The sequence below is a fragment of the Amblyomma maculatum genome, chromosome 2 (genome assembly GCF_055883805.1).
Source record: "Amblyomma maculatum isolate TAMU_Amacu chromosome 2, ASM5588380v1, whole genome shotgun sequence".
Classification (NCBI taxonomy): domain Eukaryota; kingdom Metazoa; phylum Arthropoda; class Arachnida; order Ixodida; family Ixodidae; genus Amblyomma; species Amblyomma maculatum.
Window position 1 is genome coordinate 81,861,671 of NC_139345.1, and position 20,665 is coordinate 81,882,335.

At 46.3% G+C, this 20,665-nt stretch overlaps 1 long non-coding RNA gene across 1 annotated transcript in view; it reads right to left on the bottom strand.

Moving 5' to 3' along the window:
* Positions 1–226: 226 nt before the first annotated feature.
* LOC146199126 (uncharacterized) overlaps positions 227–20,665 on the bottom strand; it is a 71,408-nt gene continuing 50,969 nt past the window's right edge. The window contains exon 2 of the long non-coding RNA XR_014704744.1: positions 227–597. This is a non-coding gene — a long non-coding RNA (uncharacterized LOC146199126). The remainder of the gene's footprint in view (positions 598–20,665) is intronic.

Sequence of the window (20,665 nt, forward strand, 5' to 3'; positions counted from 1 at the left end):
TTCTGAAGAGAACGCACAGTGTTTTCAAGGGTGTCTATACGTGTTTTTTCAAATTCCAAAAATTTAGAGCACAGATCATCGACTGTTTTTTGAACATTAGCCTGCTGTTCCCTAAGGGCTGTTATCTCACATGTTATTTTATCCTGACCTTCCACCAATTTCTCCAAAAGTTCACGAGTGCCTTGTTTATCGGGGCCAGGATTCAACTCGCATCGCCACAGAGCAATAATTCGCACACACAATATGCATCACACGCAATTTCTAAGCACTTTTGTGGGCACGGCAAAACCAAAAGGAATAGGTGGTCGCTCTTAATGGTACAATAATAGCCGCAAACCTGCACAAGGCAGAAGAAGGGCCTGTTAGGCAACATGCCCATTGTCGATGCGCCGTGCCCACTGAAGAGGAATTCTTGCGGGACGTCTTTTAAAGCAAGATCTGTTGATGTCACGTGGAAGTTCGACGGTATAGCGCTCCAGTCGTGAAGTTGATGTGCAGGGGACGATGCGTCATCAGCGGCAGCTGTTGACAGAAGCACGTGTCGACAGCTGGTTTCTCGAAGAAGCCTGGCGATCCGGCAAAACTGAGCAGTAGAACCTGCACAAGGCAGAAGAAGGGCCTGTTAGGCAACATGCCCATTGTCGATGCGCCGTGCCCACTGAGTGGGCACGGCGCATTCTCAAGATGCTCAGTGCTTAAGATGCTCCACGCTTTTGTTGTCTGATAATCGTGTCTAATGTCTTAAAGAACAAATGCATTGCGGTCTTTTGGACATACGCTTCGTCACTTCAAAAATACTGAAGGATAGAGACGCAGAAACTATATACGCTGGGCTTGTTGGCTTTTAGTTTAATAGCGTATTTTAGTGCTAAAAGACAACAGAGAGACTATGCTTTCTTTCCTCTCTACGGTGTTCTGTAGCGCTGCAAAAAGTTAGGAGAACGCTTAAGTTTCGCTTGCAGAGTTGATGCGAAACGTCATTTACACAGTCTTTTCACTGAGCAGTTTGTTTTTAATTTTCCAAGCTTAAATAGCTTCAATTCTAAGTCGTTACTAATGCAATATCAGTAAACATTCCGAAAACACGTTAGAAGGTCATAGGCACCACAACACGTCTATTAGAAATCCATCTAACATTCTTGCAATAAACGACCTTTCGTGCGGCTGTTCCTAAGCTTGCTCCTTGCGGTTCCTAAGCATGCTCCTTGCCGAGGTCTTCCAACCTCTCACGATAATACACTCCCATACAAAGTTATCCTTCCACGACTGCCTACCGGTAATGTTGCCCTTAATACTGTTTTCCTGCATTATGGTCTTAACGGTCGCCCGTATCGAGCTCCCGACTTCCAAGACGCACTCGAACAGATTTTGGACCTCTGGGAAATTTTGTGTATTGGTCACTACTAAATGAGCCACGTGTGGATGGTTACCTGCGAAAGCACTTCTTCCAAGCAGAAGCTTGTTAACAAAGCAGTTTCCTGTTAAAGGAATTAGGTGCATGTTGTTCGACACGGATACAAAAATATCACTGTTCAGATCCTTTGGCTTCTCCGCTGTATGGAGCACCGGAGGAATGTGGAAGCTTTGGAGCCTTATCAAACGATCTGTGGAGCGTGAAAAGTGGCGGTGCCCAGAGATGGAGCATATGGAAATGGCAATTCTTGAAATCGCCCTCAGACTTAAGGACGGAGTGTCAGCAAGTATAATTTTTCACATTCCTAATGTTTCTAGGATGCAAGCATTAGTTCTTAACCCAGTGAGGCCTCCACTGTGTCTCCATGCAGCAGGGTTGGACATGTACGGCGCCAATGCCGCACGCCCTGATGAACCCAGTGCCGGCGCTTGGGCATACTGTGAAGAACTGTGTATTGAGTTATGCTGACAGGCTGCGTCAAGGCGAGTGGTCACGAGAAGAAGACGTGGCGTTAGAACACATCATAGATGTGTCAGAGGTCATCAATGTGACCGGTGAGCTATGTCGTGAACGTCCAATTGATGGTTACCAGGAGCCTTCCGCAACTCATATCAATACAGAAGAATCTGCGGCGACTGGCCATCTAGGATCCGTGTCTCCAGAGCCACAACCGCCGGATCCGTGCCCGCCCGTGAGTGCCACTCAAAGTGCTGTGACATGAACCAGCTGTCATTAAAGGACAACGTCAGGATATGCTTCCTGTGGATTTAATGGAGATGATAGTGCTAGTGCAGGCTCGGTAATCCTCCTTCGTCGCTGATTCTCTTTTGTTGTTGGAGGGTAACCGTGAGCCGTGTGTGGCGGCGATCTCTGGCGTGCCCTGTTCTCTGTCGGCTGCCAGTGCGGCTGCGAGCGATGTGCTCCACTGGGGTTCGTGGGCCTTGGGCGTCTCAGAGAAGGACATGGACAACATAGCATCTTTGAAGCATCCTGCAGATAACGAGGAGGTGTATATTGATTGTGCTGACCAGAATGCACACGTTGTAGAGGCGAAGGGAATGGTGACTTTAAGAGGAGGGCAATGTCTGTCCGAGAGGACAATAATCTGCAGGCGGGTGACCCCGATCCATGGGATGGCGTTTATTAAGAGTGGCACCAAAAATGGCGAGCGTCGTAGCATATCAAGTCGCTACCCATAACGTTTAACGTTAGGAGTATGTGTAATCGTCGGAGGCAACAACAGTTAAGGCATCTTTTAATAAAAAGGAATGCTTCTATAGCAGCCATAAAGGAAAGAAAGTGCTCCTCTTATTCACAACCAGCTCTCGAGCTCTTTTTTCCGGAATATAACGTTACTGTTAGCCACGCGAGAGGCTCATCTTGATGGTGAATGCTATTCATGGGCAAAACACAAGAGAGCCTTGTCTTACTGCATAAATGACGAGGAGCCACATATATGCTATGACCTTAAAATTTCAGGTGTGCAGTGCCGAATTATTTGGGCTTAAGTACCCGTAAGGCAAACGGAATAGAAGTCTTCTTTCTGTCATTAGCTGTCATTTGTGCACTGGTCACAAAATTATATTGTTGTGAGATTTTAATTTCACTATAGGGATGAGGACTGATTAGTGTTATGTAAGCGCTATGCCTCTAGTGCTACATTCCTTACCGATTTGGCTTGAGAATATAATCTTATGGATGTGGGACAGGAAAAATGAAACAGTATTCATTTCACTTATTTTCAGCTTTCCTCTAATGCCCGCCTTGGCAGAATTTTTGTTTCTCTAGACACGTTGGCAAGTGTTTTTGGTTACTGGGTGCAGTACATCTTCTTCACTGACCCCTGTGTGGTGTCTCTTCAGATAGGGAGGTACAGTCGGCACATACTTCACTTTCCATGGGAGCTGTGGACGATAAATAACTGTCTGCACACAGATGAAGTCTTTCAGTGTGGTGTACCTACTTGATTGAAAGACATATGGTCAAGCCATGATGTCACTTTTTCTAAACTGCGACTTGTTTAAACAGGAGACCAAAAACTTTGCAATAGACGACTCAGCAAAGATCGCGTTCCTGAAGAGACACCACCGTCGTGAGCTTGGGCGCACTATAATTGAGCTATATGACTCGGAGAGGTTAGTCCGGGTGCCTGCGTCGAAGAAATTAATAACGTAAAAGCAGAGCTTCAGCAATTTGCTGCGGTAAGATACAAGGGGGGCCTTGATAAGATCTAGGCCCAAATGTTTCTTTAATAGCAACTTCCTCGCCGGGCCCTGACTGACGAAAGAAAAAATCCTTTTCCAAAGTAAATATTGAAAATTCAGTATGGGCATTGCCCTCGTGGTATTGTTGCTGGTTTTTTTCACTATTATCGAAAGCTGCTTAGCAGTCGTGAAGATCCAAATCAGAGTTTCGATTAAAATTCCTTACTTGAAAACTTTCCTCGACTACACGATGAGAAGTGTGCTGTAGTGAAGGGACCCTTCACTTTGGACGAAATTAAATGAGCAATTTCTGGCCTCCAGAGCCAGACATCTACTGGCTCAGATGGTGGTACTAGCAAATTCTATAAGACATTTTCGCCTTGTCTAGCGCCTGTTTTGATGAAAGTTTTCCAGGCATCTTATGATGTGGGTTTCCTGCCTACCACTTTCTATTCGGGGCATACAGTATTAATACCCAAGAGCAAAGGTACTAATTGGTTGAAAACGGTTGAAGGATATATCGTCCAATTTACCTCTGTAATTTTGATTACAAAATATTTAGCAGGTTCTTTGTTGCCGTCGACAGCTGGTTGTTATGAACTTAATAGTTTCGCATCAGGCATGTGGTATCAGAGGCGCAATATTCAAACACATATCCACATTGCACATTCAGTGTTGGAGACATTGTCCGACGAGGGGGACTAAGTCTCTCTGATTAAATTGACCTGGCGATGGCTTTGATGCCCACTGTCTCCACTGTTATTAGCCCTATATCTGGAGCCCCTCTGTCTCAGTATAATTAACAGCGCAGCTATCCGCAGTTTCTCTCCGGCTAAATGTGAAATAAGATTTTAGCCTACATTGATGATGTCGCCCTCTTTTGTTCAAATAAGAAGAGTATACTTGAGGCTTCACATTTGACTAAACAAATACACAATGTATCAGGAGTGGCTCTTAATTTAGATAAATTCAAGGGCTTTTAGCTGGGCCATTGCGGCACTAGGCCAAACTAGTTTGGTGGCATATGTTGGGACTGTAACCCTCTTCAGTACCTAAGGGTGCCACTGCACCAAGTTCGCAACAGTACGGCCTACTGGGATTAACAAATTGTACCTATGCGGCGACAAACTTATGTTTGGATGGGTAGGGAACTCTCAGTGTTTGCTAGGGCACTGGTCTGTAACAAAGTTTTGTTTGCAAAACTTGCGCATGCTCTTCAAGTCCTGCATTGTGCGAGGAGGAAGGCACAAGTAATACACAGAGTACTTGAAACACTCGTGTGTCGCTCTCAATGGGATCCCATGCAGGGTGATAACTTTTTCCTTCCCTTAGAGTCTGGTGGAGTGGGGCTTGTTCACCTGTTCGTGCATCAACTTGTTTCCCGTTTTTTTTTTCTTTTTTAAATCGGCAAACCATCCTTTTTTGTAGCTGTGCTCATTAGGCATCTGTCCTCATTTGCCTCACTAATTCACACAGACTGGGGCTTTAAGGGGATCCCGTACAGAGGTTGCTGTGCGCTTTTCTTTAGATTACCTATATAGCCTCTCGGGAAAGCAGATGATCAAGATTCTCACTGAGTTTTTGTTTCCTACACCGTTGTAGCGGCAAGCTTATCTGCGTTTTTTGGACACCACTGTTCTAAAGCGTGTCAGTCGAATGTGCATTCAGGCAACCGAAAGAACGTTCTTTTTCAAACTACACACAGCGACGTTGCCTGTCAAGACATTTCTTCATGATACGGAGGTGTTTGTGCCCTAGACGGTGAGTTTTCGTCTGTGTAGCATGCCCGAAACAATTGGTCATTGCTTTATTCTGTGCCGTGGTGATATGTTCTTTTGGGACATACTACAACGAACTCTCAAGAAGGACATTAAAATTACACCTTATATTATTATATTTTTGCCTATTGACAAACATTTGTTGTGCGTTATAATCTATCTTTGTTGTTGGGACTACTCAGTATTTGGAAACGCCGAATGATAGACAGACGTGCCGAGCCACCAAGAGCGTCCTAATCCGTGTTTCGCGAGCAATTTGCTTTGGTGAGAAGTACAAATATCGCAAGCGAAGCGCCTCCAAACTAGCTGCCATATCTTGATGTATGTGTGCGCCTCCCTGAATTTTGATGTTTTGATGGTAGGTGCACTGTAGGGTTAGGGATATGGTGGGCTCTTGTTAAGCAGTCCGGTAAAGTGATATTTTTTTACATTTTTACGGAAGTGTACCCACGCATAACATAGCAAAAGACCTTCCGTGGACGATGCTTTGCGTGCCTGTATTTTATGCTGAGGACCTGGGTTTGGACTCCATTGGCAACAAACTTATTTTATAAAATAAATTTTATAGCTTTATTTGGAATGCGAGGGTCATCTGGTTACATTATTACCCTGTCGACTAATCAGTATTTTTTTTTCCGCATGAATATTTCCGACACGTTTATTACAAGTACTACGACGCCGATGGCTTTTCGACCGAATGAGCTGTATACTTGCGCGCATTGTCCGGTTAAAAAATGAGACGCAACTTACTGACTTCCTAATTTTGGTTAACTATCTTTATGTAAAAATAATTGCTTAGAAAAAATAGTAAAAAGCTTGAGTACAAAAAGAAAACTTATTTTATCGTGTCGCGTTCCTTATACTGGAGCGCTCACAAATTATACGCGCAGCGATGCGTTAGACAGATGATTATGCGCATCCTTATAACCGCCATCGCACTGCACTGCTGGGCGTGATGCATTGTTCACGGGTTTCAGAAGGCTGTTCATAAAACCACAATTTAAGCATCGCAGTTACCATTATCCGCCTTTGCGCCATTGGTGCGGAAATAATAGTTTCGCTTCGATAACAGTACCGCGTTAACTTTAAGCCCGATATTTTTTCCTCAGACAGCCGTTTAGCTAAAACTATTTTCAGGCAATGATGAGGTAGCAGCCCAGCGAACGAACGTTTTGGACTAGTTTTATTGTTGCCACTTTTTGTTCAGTAGTTTTTCTTTTTCTGTCAAATTCACAAAAAGTGCACTATATCATAGAAAAATCGATTTTGTTTCTTCGCGCTCAACATATATTCAGGCTGCAAGTAAAAACTTGATATCCGCGCAACGTGAAAAACACACCAGCAGGCACCATATTCCATACTACACCTCCTTTATTATTTTCACTGCTTCAATAAGCCATCTACTGTTGTAAACAGCTTTTGCCTTTACTGTAAGTTCAACCAACAAAAACAAATTATTTTGTTTGTTGCCTTCTAGATGTGTCTACGCATTTACTCATCAAATTTAATTTTGTTACACTACACGGGAAGAAACATTTACGAGGAAAATGTAATTGGTGCATAGTTCAGAATGTAATAAGAACCTAAATATTGTTGGAAAATATGCATTCCATGAAGCATTTGAGCAATCAATTAACCTTTTGTTTTAAAACAATACTGGTATTAGAGATCTATTGCAATTTCGGTAACTGAGTGTACAAAATTAAGCTTCTTTTGAACGTCGGTCAGTCTTGGTAGTGGACGCGGTATCAGGTATATTATGGTAGCTTGAAAATGGCTCGTTAGCGGTATCCAGGGATGACCGGACTGCTCACGTGGTGCGCTTTCATACAATCTTTGTCAGTCTTACAGGCCTGACCACGCACACTCGGAAATATAGAGGGTCGCAAGGAAATTATAACTAGTAATTAATGTCAGAAGGAAATTTATAAGTACATATTGCCACATGTTTGTGGAATTGGTGCAGCCCTTCCTGGGAAGATGAAGCGACTGCCTGGTGTAGCGAGCATTCTGTCTTTTTTTCTTTTTTTCTTGACAAATTCAAAAGAAACACACAGAAACGCGTTCACATGCCGCCTACCCACCGTGCTTAGTGACGGGCAATCTGTCAGCGGGAGACTCAGGTGCGCAGCCGATCCGGGTGGAAGGCCTTGCAGGCGGCGGCTTGTTCGCAGGCCGTTGGGCGCGGTGATGTCTTTATTACGCTGGCCCCTTCTGTCAGGAACAAAGGGCACAGATTTATCTAGCACCTCCACCAGTTGTCACGGGTGAAAATAGAGTGAGTGAGTGAGTGAAAACTTTATTGGATATTTCAAGGATTTCGCGGTTGTGAAGTCTCCGTCGTCTTCTCTGGCGCTGGCGACTTGAGGCTTCTCATCAGCAAGGGTGGGCCCTTATTCCAAGGCTCCACTGAGTCGTGCTGCATCAGTCGCGTACTGCACTAAGGTCCTTTGGGTCGCGAGCTCGCCGCTGGTGAGCCGACTCTCCCATTGCTCCGCACTCGGGTCTTCGTGTTGGTGGAATGCTTTGTTGCGTTCGCATTCCCACGTGATATAATAAAGTGTAGGTGTGGCATCGCACCAAGGGCAGGTGGCTCTGTATGGTGTCGGGAACATTTTATTAAGTATGTGTAGGTTAGGAAAGGAGTTTGTCTGTAATCTGCGCCAGCCGGTCACTTCCTTCTTTGTTAGGGCTTTGTGTGGTGGTGGATATCTAATTCTAGCTCCCCTATGCAAGTGCAAGATCTCTGCGTATCCCCCCTCGCAAGCCTGTAGGCGGAGCTCCGGAGCATTTGACTGCCCTGCTCGGAATGCGTAACCTCGAGCTAGGCTGTCTGCCCTTTCGTTCCCCCCTATGCCCGTGTGGCCCGGGATCCAGACTAGGTTATGCCTGGGTTTCCCCTCGGCGGAGGTTGCCCCGCTGAGTATTTTAAGGGCTGTTCTGCTGATCCTGCCCCTCGTGTAGTTCCTGCAAGTCTAATTCGAGTCCGTCACTATGTTTAGAGATCGGCCCGTTCTGTAGCCTTCTGCTGCCGCCAGCGCGACGGCAATTTCTTCGGCCTCCGCTGTGCCGGCGACCTTTGCCGTGGCACACGTGATCATGTTTCCTTCCTTGTTTACCACTACCGTCGCGGCTACGCATTCTCTCTCCCGCGGATATACGGCAGCGTCCGTGTATACGGTGTTGTCTAACTGGGCTAGCGTTCTCTCAACGTACTCGGTCCTTGCTTTTCGTCTGTTTTCGTGAAGATTGGGGTCCATGTTTTTCGGCAATGGTCCCAAGGTGGTCCGGTACGTCTGCGTATCTGTCTACCAGTCCGCTCGTGTCCCGACCCAACCTTCTTAAGAGCGCTCGTCCCGTGGGGGTGCCTCTGAGTCTCGTGATTTGCGTTCCCAGCAGAGCTTCGGCGAGCTCGCTAAAGGTGTTGCTGATGCCTAGCTGGAGCAACTTTTCGTTCGACGTGTGCTTGGGTAGGTGCAGAGCAGTCCTGTATGCCTTCCTGAGAATGATGTCGGCTCTTTCCGCCTTGGTCGTCGCGTGGTACGGCAGGGAGTACGCGACTCAGCTGACAATTAGGCTGTTAACTAGCTTGAGAGTGTCTTCTTCTCTCATTCCATATCTCCTTTGGGAGACTCTGTTGATCATACGGCCCACCTGCTCTCTGCCTTACTCAGCAGGCTGATGGTGTGGCTGCATTTCCGTCTTCCTTGCAACCACATGCCCAGGATCTTTGTCATGTTCTTTTCCGGGATGTTCTGTCCCTCGAGAACGACCTCCAGTGTCGCTTGGGTGGAATGCTTGCCGACCCTGAGGAGTTCCGACTTCTCCGTCGAGCATCTTAGGCCCCTCTCTCTGGTGTAAGTTTCTACGCAAGTTGCCGCTTCCTGTAGTTTTTCTTGCTTCTCCCCGAGTGATCCTTGGGTGACCCATATCGTGATGTCATCGGCGTACATCGCGTATTGGATGCCCTGGATCTCCTTGAGCCGTCTTGCAAGTCCAATCATTGCCACGTTGAAGAGGACGGGCGATATGACGGATCCTTGGGGTGTGCCTTTGCACGGCGTGGGGAAGACGTCGCTTCTCAGCTCGCCCAGCCCCACGGTCGCCGTTCTGTCGCTCAGGAAAGCTCTGACGTAATCGTGCGTTCTCCTCCCGCATTTGGTGTTGTTGATGCCTTCCATGATGGCCGCGTGGCTTACGTTGTCGAAAGCCCCCTTTATGTCGAGGGCCATGACGACGTTTTCGCCCGCTTTCGGCATCGCCTCGAGCACTTCCTCCTTGAGTTGGAACAGCACGTCTTGCGTAGAGAGGTTGGCTCTGAACCCGTACATGCTGTCCGGGTACCATTGTTCGTTTTCCAGGTGCGACTGGATTCTTTTCGTGATCACTTTCTCGTACAGCTTGCCCAGGCACGACGTTAGGGATATCGGTCTGAGGTTCTCGATCTGCAGCTTTTTGCCTGGCTTCGGAATCATCACGACGACGGTGTGTTTCCACTCCGCCGGCACTCTTCCCTCTTGCCAGAGCTTGTTGAGGTAGGTCGTAAGCTGATCTATCGCCTCGTCACTGAGGTTCCTTATTAGCGAGTTCCGGATCTTGTCCGCCCCCGCCGCCGTGTTCTTCGTGGCCGATCTTATCGCCTCGACGACCTCCTCTCTCGTAATGGGTCGGTTCATGGCCGGGTTCTCCTCGCCACGGTATTCTTCTCGGTAGCTCTCGACCTGATCTTTGCCGTAGCACTTGATCCGGACCTCTTCGAGTAGTTGTTCGTCCGTGCCTTCGTATTGTTGCACCAGCCTCTGTATCGACTTGCTGCCTTCGGATTTGTTTTTGCTCGGGTCCATGAGGGCCTTGAGGATCTGCCACGTTCTGGCTGTGCTGAGGGTGCCGTTCAGCGAGTTGCTGAATTGCTGCCACCCCTGCCTGGCCAGCTGCGTCGCGTACTGTTCCGTTTGCTTGGTTATATCGGCAATTTTCCTCTTTAGCTTCCTGTTGAGTTTTTGTCTCTTCCACCGCTTGGTGAGTCCGCGTCTACCCTCCCATAGCTTGAGGAGCCGCTTGTCCACCTCCGGCGTTTGTTCCGTTCTGTCTACTTCATTCGTGTATAGGTCTTGGATTCGTCTGAGTTGTTGGCTCCACTCTTCCGCAGAACCGATGTCGCCCTCGAGCTGCTTGCAGTGCGCTCTGAAGGCGTCCCAGTCCGTCAGCCGAGCCGTGCCAATCTTCCTCCTGACGTTGTCCGCCACTGTGCAGATCCTTATTATGTGGTGGTCGCTTCCAAGGCTCTCGAGTAGGTTTTCCCACTCCGCTTGTTTGGCGCCCCTTATGAAGGTTAGGTCGGGACTCGTATCTGGACTGACGCTGTTCCCCTGCCTAGTCGGTTGATTCTCGTCGGTTAGCAGCTCGCATCCTACGTTCTCTGCCGCCGTGCAGATGCCGCGCCCCTTTTTGTCCTCTCTGTTATAGCCCCATCTCGGACTCTTGGCGTTAAAATCGCCCGCTATGATTAAGGTGTTTTGTCCCGCCAACGTTTTCGCCTCCACAAAGAGCCTAATAAAGTTCCCATTTGTTTGCTTGGGTCGGCTGTATAGATTTACGATATAGGTGCTTTTAGAATTTGTTTTCTTTTTGGGAATTATCTCTGTAATTACGTGTTCGACCTAAGTGTCCTCTATTTCTTTGCGTGCTACGGCTACTACTTGTTTGCTTATGAGGGTCGCAGTGCGTCCGCTTTCCTGACACGTGTAGCCCCTGAGTGTTGGGGTGTTGCTTGTTTCTTGTAACATAATTACATCCGGTGGGGCTCCTCTGGTGTATATGAATTGCTGCAGGAGGCCTTGCTTACGCTTCTAGCCCCTGCAGTTCCATTGACAAAGTTCTAGTTGTCGGTGGCGTTCTGCCATGTTTTGTTATTGTTGTTTGTGTTGGTGGTCTCTGCGCCGAACCTGCGTTCGTTGTATAGTCTGTCTCTGGCGTCGTTGGTGGTTCTTCGCGTGGTGTTGTTTTTAACATATGTTCTAAAGTTCCGTTCTTGCATGGCAAACTTTTGTTGTGTTTGTTGCAGTTCACTTTGCATTTGCTGCATCTGTCCCTGTAGAGCCATTATGAGGTTTTTTATATCATCAATTGGGTTTCCCCCTTCGTGGTTTTGTTGCGCCATGTCTATCGCCTGAGGTGGTGGAGTCGGCGTTTTAGCCGGCGAATAACCCGCCCTCATTTCTTGTTTCTCTCTGATAATGTCGTTTAGTTGTTTCTTTAGTTGCCTCGCTTCCTCGCGACTTTGCTCTAGTTCGCGCCTGAGGCTCGTAATCCCTTCTAATAGTTGTTTGTCTTGTGTGGTTTGTATGTTGTTAGTGTTAGAGTGCGGAGCAAAAAGTGATTTGGGAGGGCCGTCTCCCCAGCTCACCTTAACACCTCCGCCGCTCTTCTTCTTTTCTGTTGCCACGGCTGCTGCTTTTGCATAGAAGAACAGTGACAGTCCCTTAGGCAGCCTACGATCACCAGCGCACTTCGGCCTCTTCATCTTCCCTCGATGGGCTAGCTACACCAGTTCCACAATACATGTGGCAGACGTACCTTTACTGTCGACCGTTCAGGGTCGACAGTGACCATCATCTCCTGTACTGGTTGGCACACCTTAAGGACCCTTCTAGATGCTTTGCCCGGTTTTGTTTGAGACGTCAAGAGTTTGACGTTACTGTGCTATACAAGTCTGTCCAAAAGCATACTGAAACAGACTGTCTCTTGCGCGTGCGTATTGACATTCCTCGAAGACTGCAGAACCGCAAGTTCCGAGTGTTTCACTACAAAATAAAACTTAATAAAAAGGAAGTGAATAACATAATACACTTTGTTCAGTGTATAATATAGTACATAAACTAAAAGGCATAGGCAATAAAATAGTTCGCTGGATTAAAATTGCTTCCAGCAATCATTTGATCATTCCAGTTTCGCCCGTCGTGCCATCTTCAGTACGTTAAATCAAATCAAATAAGAGCGCAACTAAAGACCGCACTTCGCGTATCTTCTCTGGCTCAATAGTGTATTAAAGCGGGTTCAACGGATGTATATACAGTCAGCCGCAAAGATTTTCTTTTTTAAACTTCACACGTCAACCTCACCTGTCAATACGTGGCTTCGTGCAAAAGGGACTTTTGTGCCATTGTCAGTGGACTGTAGCCTGTTTCAGCAGCCAGAAACTATGGAACATTGCTTTGTATATATCCGTGTTTCAGTGGTTCTTAGGACATTCCTCAAGGAACTTTCCAAAAAGGACATTGGTATTACGCCTTATATTAAACCTATTTGCCTGCAGTGGAGGCTACTGAGGTGGCATATGATCTTTAGTGCTCATGTAAAAGTTTAGCGTGTGGAAGAGCCGCATGACAGATCGCCACGCACAGCCACCAAGTTCATCGTAGTCTTTGTTCAGAGAACAGTGTGCTAAAATGCGGGGGCTATATGCTCGACCTTCTGCCTGGGGATCTTTACTAGATTCGTGTATATGTCTCCCGGAATTTTGATGTGCGGGCAAAATGAGAGCCTGATGCTGGTGTGACTGTATATGGTAGGTTGCGGGATGTGACCTGGTTAAATCGGGCTTGCAAATACTTCCATGCAAAAGAAAAATTGTGGTGCAATGAATTAAAATCACGTACCTGATTCCAAAACATGTGTTCGATTACTGTATGTACATTGTTCTTTAAATTCACAACATTAAAATAAATTAGAAACATATATTTCCGGGGTATGTTCCCCTTTAGGTTGCATAATACGATGTTGTTTTATTTTTAATAGCAGCCAAACCAACCGCGAACACAGCCAGGATGGAACGCTATGAGAATGGTTACACAATAAAATTACTTTCACCACAATAAATTCCTGCCTTCAGTGAGTATTCGTTCACTTTAGATTACGTTCAGAGACAGCTCTCAGAAACAATCGCCGTTATCTTTCCACTAAACAGATTACATTACTCATTTATGTGATTACCGAAGTAACACAAAAAGAAAAAGGCATAAAGTACAGTCCCCAATGCTTTCCTTGGCCTCGCCGATTGTTGGCTTCTTTCCTTCATGTATTATAGCGAGCACCTTCATTTCCCCCCCTCATTTATCTGCTTGTAGCTTAAGGGGGTCTCAGTTCTGGCAGTCTTTAAGCCATAGGTAGCGAAAGAGGATTCTAGCACAGCTTTCGCCCTCGCTCTTGATCACGTTCTACGTGATGCTGGCGGTAACACAGGACGTTCCACGTCAACCGCTATGGTTCAGGGTGGCGCTGGTGAACACCCTCAAGGTTAGTATACAGACAACATTATTACCTAAGAATGTAGCAGGTGAGACAGCGGCCGATGTAGCTCAGTTGGAAGAGCACCGGAGGGAATATCCGGAGGCCGTGAGTTCGGTCCCCACCATCGGCATGTTGTTTTTTCTTCTACTTTGTGTTTAATTATATTTCCACTAAACAGAATATATTACTAATTTACGTGATTACCGAAGTAAAAAAAAGGCATAAAGTACAGTCCCCAATGCTTTCCTTGGCCTCGCAGACTGTTGGCTTCTTTCCTTCATGTATTATAACGAGCACCCTCATTTCCCCCTCATTTATCGGCTTGCTCTTTGCAGTAAGTAATCTTATAGCAGAAACTATTTTATTAATACTGCATTTCAGTTTTCGTACTGCGCCTATAGCTCGAAGAAAACGTAAGGTTGCTTTTAATTTTTTAGACACGCAGCCGAAACTTCCGTTCCTGGAGTTTTCGGGGAACGGTAATAGGCCTCGCACGCATTACTACCACTCGAGATGGCTGCGCTGATCTGGATGACGACAACTTCTTTTCAGCTGTCACAACGTTATTGAGAAACAAATGCCCTCCGGAGTGGTAGAGCTGCCGAAACCGCTCAGTTATGTCACGGCGCTCTACATTTTGCTATCACAGACAGCAGAACCGCATTTATTGCACACCTAGTGCCGGAAGTAATGCGGCCCAACTGCACAGCTCACTGAAGAAGTATTGCCTATCACATCCAGATGATCGTACTTACGGAACGCCCTTACCGATATGACCTACGTGTACGTAGGCGTCCACCACAAGAACGGGAATGTTATACTGCCCTACGTCACGTTTGCATATAACACTGCAGTGCAAGAAACTATCGGCTACACGTCTTCCCTCCTTCTTCATGGGATGGAAGCGACTACAACGTTAGATGCGATGCTGGTTCCGGGTGGTACACTTGCCCTCGTCTCTGATGCCGAAAATCAGCTTGTCGAATAAACCTGCCTATGCGAAGCCCACCGCCGGGCACCCACCGGGAAAAATGGGTACAAGCATTCCCCGGCCTCGCGCTCGGCTTTTCTAGGGGTGCGCGCTTGGGAGAAGCTCCGTAAACCCCTTTGTGCCCCCTTTCCCCGGTGGGCCTAAAGTCAGTTTCGAACGTTGCAGCCTGCAAAGGCGGTTCATCATATTTGCCTCCCAAAGGTACTTTTTTTAGCCTCACCTGTAGTGCTCCCTTTGAGCCTCAGCTGCAGCAGTTCTACAAAAAAAAAGGCCACTTTTGCCGCGCGAGGCGTACTTATTGTTGTCCGATAGCGGAACGGATCACTGCTACATAGGCGCAACTATTTGGACCGTGACCCCTTTACCCAAGCATTTCACCCCAGAAGAGCCAAGCATCAGGCCGGGGAAAGGCTTGTACCAATTGAATGGGTTCGAGTGCGGTATCTCCTGAATGCGAGGCGGATGCTCTACCACAAGGCCACCGCTTCGACGGCGAGGTTCGAAACTGGGTTCGGCCCACCAAAAAAGGGCGGCGCAGCGGGGTTTACGGAGCTTCTCCCAAGTTCACACCCTGGAAAAGCCCAGCACCAAGCCGGAGACGCATCAATTATCGACATCACTTAACCATCAACGTCTCATCGTCAATCTCAACTGAATCTTGAACCATCTTTGCAGGCTGACGTGTTCGAAACTGATTGTGCCCCGAAGGGTGAAGCGGGGTTAGCGGAGCTTCTTTCAAGCTAACCTCCTGGGGAAGCTGACCGCCAGGCCGGGGGTCTGCTTGAACCCATTTTTATCGGTTGGTGTCTGGTGGTGGATGACGTATGCGAAGCCTAGCCAGTATACTGTCTAGGCTTCGCATACGTTAGCAACCAAGTCGTGATGGCCAGGACTACAAACGTCGCCACCGGGACGTCGAATGTCATCACGGTGACCAGGTCTGGGTATGGACCCCAATCCGACAGAGAGGTCACTCCATACTATTGCGTATGTTTTTTTTTGCCCCTATAGTGTCCTTTACCGTGTTATTGCCGTGAATTGCGAAATTATTCCTGAACAAACTGTCTACTCGTCGCGTAGAGCACCTTAGACTAACGTTGTGCATGTCAGCCGACTGAAACCGTGTCACTCACGTAAGTACAGTGTTTGTGCATGCCGTCTTTTCGTGCCTTGACATTGCTGGTCCTTGCTTCAGTGTTTACTTTTTCCCTTCTATTCTTTTGGAATCAGGACGATTCTTATTTCGACGAGGGGCTAAGGCCACGCGTATTGGGATACCGGTGCAATGGCCCGTTAGGCAGCCTACGATCACCGGCGCACTTTGGTCTCTTCGTCTTTCCACAAGGGGATACCGGTGTATCCCCTTGTGGAAAGACCAAGAGACCAAAGTGCGCCGGTGATCGTAGGCTGCCTAACGGGCCGTTGCTGTTCTTCTATTTTCACCCGTGACCACATAAACTGCATGCTTTCCCGCACCATGGTAGATGCCAAATGTTGGCGAAGGCTAGACCAAAAAACTGGCTAGCGTTACCACACGATATAGCCACATGATGAAGAGCAAAACATTCATATAATGAACTTATAAAACCATAAATTGTAATGGTACACAGCAACAGAAAAAAATATATATGCTAAGACATTCTTTGCAAAAAAGAGCATTTATTGTATTAAAACTGTCTAATTTTTTAAATTTTCACCCGCTTACTGCGCACCCTCTTAATGCCTGTTTGTTGCATTGGAAGGCTTTTTTTCGGAGCTTGCGAAGCGGATATCCATGGCGGAAGAAAGGCATAATCTTTGCCGTTATCAATGCGGCAAACGAAATAGTTCTTTTATCGTTAGAATCCTCCCTCAGTACTGGTTCTCCTGCGCATGATAAAAAGGCAGCTTGCTTGTCTAAAAATCTGCCGCTTTCGAGGTTATCTTGTTGCAGGTTAGCTGCTTCTTAGTAATTGCTGTTTGGTTGGAGGCTTCGTAATTTCTATACTCCGTCTTTTGTTTTGTTTTATGTGCGGCCAGTGTAAAGCCTTGATGCGCTGTTGTGGCAAGCTTGTGTATAAGCGCATGGCACTTACAACACTGACCTCGTGGCATGCGAAGAAACGATGCACCCTGGCACATGATGACGGTGAATATTCTATTGCCGATGTGACACCATATCTTTTCCTGATGGACTTTCGCGCGTGACCTCTTCTCTGCATGCTTCGTCTGCTTTGCTTATGAGCGTTGATTGCTGATGCATATTTTTCAATGCTGGCTGGGTTGTATATTTTGTTGATAGTATTCATTGTATTTGTGTGGCTGAATTAATAAAAGCCATGGATATATACCTTTTAGACAACCTAAAAAGCATTTTGTGGTTGCGCCCGCGATTTATAGGCGATACCTTGCTGTATTCTACAGGCAAAGTACCTGAACAAAATTGTATAAGAATGCCCCTACCCTGTCCCATGGGAACAGCTGCTGGTTTCCTCTCTTCCTTTCCCCTGTTCTTTTCAGCCACGTTTGTTGCATCGCCAAATGCACGCCAACACCGAAACTCGAGCACAATTAAACACGAAGGTTAGCGTGCGCTGAAAGGCGTTCCTCAAAAAGACGGACTGCTAAAGGCGGTTAGGTTTGACCCAGAAAAATGGCAGGTTGTTATTCCTGCCATTAGCATACGCAAACGTGCTGCCCTCCAACGTCGTGAAAGTGACTGCGTCTTCAGCGCCCAAGGCCGCTTGGGTGCCCATGAGTCGGCGTGTTTTGAACGTGTGTGGAACGTTCGTTATCCAGTGTAAAATTGTCGGCACGTCTGTCTAGCGCACGCCAACACCGACCTGAAGCACAAAGTAAGTGAAATTTCAGAGCAGGGACCCGGTTCTAGTCACAATGACAGCGCTAGAAAGAAAGCACGTAGTCATACTATTTGTACTGCCAACTGCACTGTACAAGTTACATAATCGGCCAGCCAACATTTCACTTTTCTGCTCTGCAGCGCACCGCTCCAGCAATCTAGACAGCCGTACTGACGACTGTAAATCTATCTCGCCCCCATCCCCCCCTTCCCCGATCTAGACTGAGCAGCAGAATTACCATATGGACCTATCTATGCATCCCATAGTCTTCGTGTAGTATGTGTGTTGCATGCCCATCATTTCTTCTTCAATCTCTGGCATGTTTTCTCTGAGGTGTTAACCAAAACTAATGCAGCTTGCACAGCACATTCTCTTGTCGGCGCATTACCTCCTTCCCCGCCTCCCCCGAACAATCCATGCAACACATTAGTCTCATAGAGGAGTAAGTCAATATAAAGCCTGGATTTATTTTGCAGCGTTTGAAAAAGTAAAAGAATCGTAATGCCCCACAATCTCTTGCACGTAAAAGTGGAGATAATGTAGTAAGCATCACACTATGAAATCAAACGGCACTGATCCTTTTCATCTCGCACTAATGGGAAATTATTTCTATCAGAATGACTGAAATAGCAAAACATTTACCATATCATTCCAGGCGCTCCTCTAGCGCGATCAGCCTTGTCTAATATTTGATTTAGAGGCTCTATAAAGTGCAACACCGTCCAGAATAATGCGGAGCTGCTTATAATAATAATAATAATAATAATAATAATAATAATAATAATAATAATAATAATAATAATAATAATAATAATAATAATAATAATAATAATAATAATAATAATAATAATAATAATAATAATAATAATAATAATAATAATAATAATAATAAGTGGCTCACAGGGAGGGAAAGGCGCAGTATCTCTCACACGTGTTTTTGTGGATACCTGACCCGCACAGTAAGAGTAGGGAGGATGGTGGGAGTGAAAGTTGAAAAAAAGAGGAGTAGTAGTGGACGACTACGGAGTAATTTCAACCACCTGGGGATTGTAACGTGCGCTGACATGACACAGCCCACGGATGCCTGTTCGTTTCACCCCTATCGAAACGCAGCAGCCGAGGTCGAGATCGATCCCGGGTACTCCGGCATAGTAGCCGGGCGTCTTATCATGCACCACCCCGGCAGGGCATGGAGCTGTTTTCCACTCCGAATTTATTCGTCGCGTTAAGCTGAGGAAGGTGGGAACTCTGCTGCATTGATACAAACCGCATAAGACCGTAAATTATGTGTAAGTTTGGAAAATTCTCTCGCAGCAGAACTTTTCCCTAGCCGTGAATGGCAGAAGGTTTTCTCGTGCATCCCCCCCTCCCCCCCCTCCCCCCATCACCCCCCATCCTGAAGGGTATCCCGCATTATTCAGGCCGCGTTGTGCTCACCAATGCAACGCATTACCCTAACGCAGCTACAACAAGGATAAACTTCCACATAGGCGTTTTACAAGCAGTATAAACAAATAACCGGAAAACAGTTGTCTTTCGCAAAATACTGCTTTAAGGGCACAATGTTTTAACAGCCAGGCGAGCAACGACGGAGAGATTATCGGCAACATTTTTGCCGTCGAAATGGCCTTTCTTATTGTTCCTAATGAAGAATAAACTGTTTGCGGGCAGTGCGGGGGAAATATTTCTCTGGTAGAGGGAAAGGATAGATCTTCCTAACGAGCGCTTGTTTCTTATGGCCATAAATCTTACGACTGAATTTTAGCAACGCCACCCTGTGAAATGTGCATCACGTTCTGAATGATGTGTAAACAGTTCTCGGAACATCTTAGTTTTCGTATTCATGCCACTGACACATTCCAGACACGTGTCTATAAAAGCACTGTTTATAAATCAGCCAGACACGAATTCAGTGCAAGAAAGAGGAAGTGCCGTGTAGTGGCGAAGACATTTAATGTTTTCAGGTTTTTCCCCCAATCCTAATGGCACGTACTGAAATGTTGAACGGCAAAAGGTACTTTGTGAATTTCAGAAGACTTCGTGGCCGAATATACAAGCTTCTAAGGCATAAACACCAAACAAAACTTGAAAAAGTATTTCATGTTAGGAAATAGAAAATGGGTGCTTTTCCACATAAAGCTCAATTGCTATCCCATCTTTTTATGTGCCGTACACGTCGAATTGCTTGCAGGATCTGACGCTAAAAGCCTCTATTTTTTCTTCACAGCTCTCTTGAATGAATATAATGTTGTTGTTTTTTTTTGATGGAGTTAGAGGGAGCAATTCTTGCCTGTTTATGTGACCCTGCATGCGAAAACTAAAACTCGGAGGCATTCTTTCTTTTTTTTTTTCTGCGTTTCAAACGCGTCTTTAAAACCTAATGTTCTTCAGTTATTGCAGTATATGCACTTCATGTCCTCAATCCTCAGGTCTTGGCAACAGTGCGTTTTCGTCACTTACGAACATACAAAACGTAAGCGCTTAGTGTTTGAGCAGAAAGATAATATATTCCTTCAAATAATTTACAAGTGCCCCCACAGACCGCTTGTTTCGAACGGATATATGCCGCAAGTGTTACAGGCAACTTATAAATGAGTACTACAAATAGCCACCAGTATAAAACCGAAGCCATGAATGAAGATAACATAAACGAGACTGATATTTCTCCACACTTAACTGAGTGTAGCCCACTGAACCCCCCCTTTTTTTTTTATAAAGGGCTGCCTATGTGGCCGTTAATGTATGCCGTTCACTTACAGTGAAGAATAGTCACTTAGGCTAGAAGGAACATGGCCCTCCACCGAACGCAAAGCTGAGAGCACCAAGACGCAGACATATAAGACAGTATATTGGCGATCTACTTTTAGAAAATATTTCGTGTCACATTTGAAATATTTTGTGAAAAACACAAACCCAATACTGACCAAACAAAGCAGCTAAATCTGGATGCATATAAATCTAATTAGCCTCATTTCAGGCATCGACGACCCGTAACCCCAGCAACGTGCCCGCAGACTAATAAGGGAGGGCAGAAGATGTAATCCATGAAGCAGGTTGCCAAGATCTGCGGCGCAAAACGAAGTTACCATCCCACCGCGGCTAAGAGAGCGGCGAATACGGGGGCGCTAACCTTATTAAGGTGCACCGCC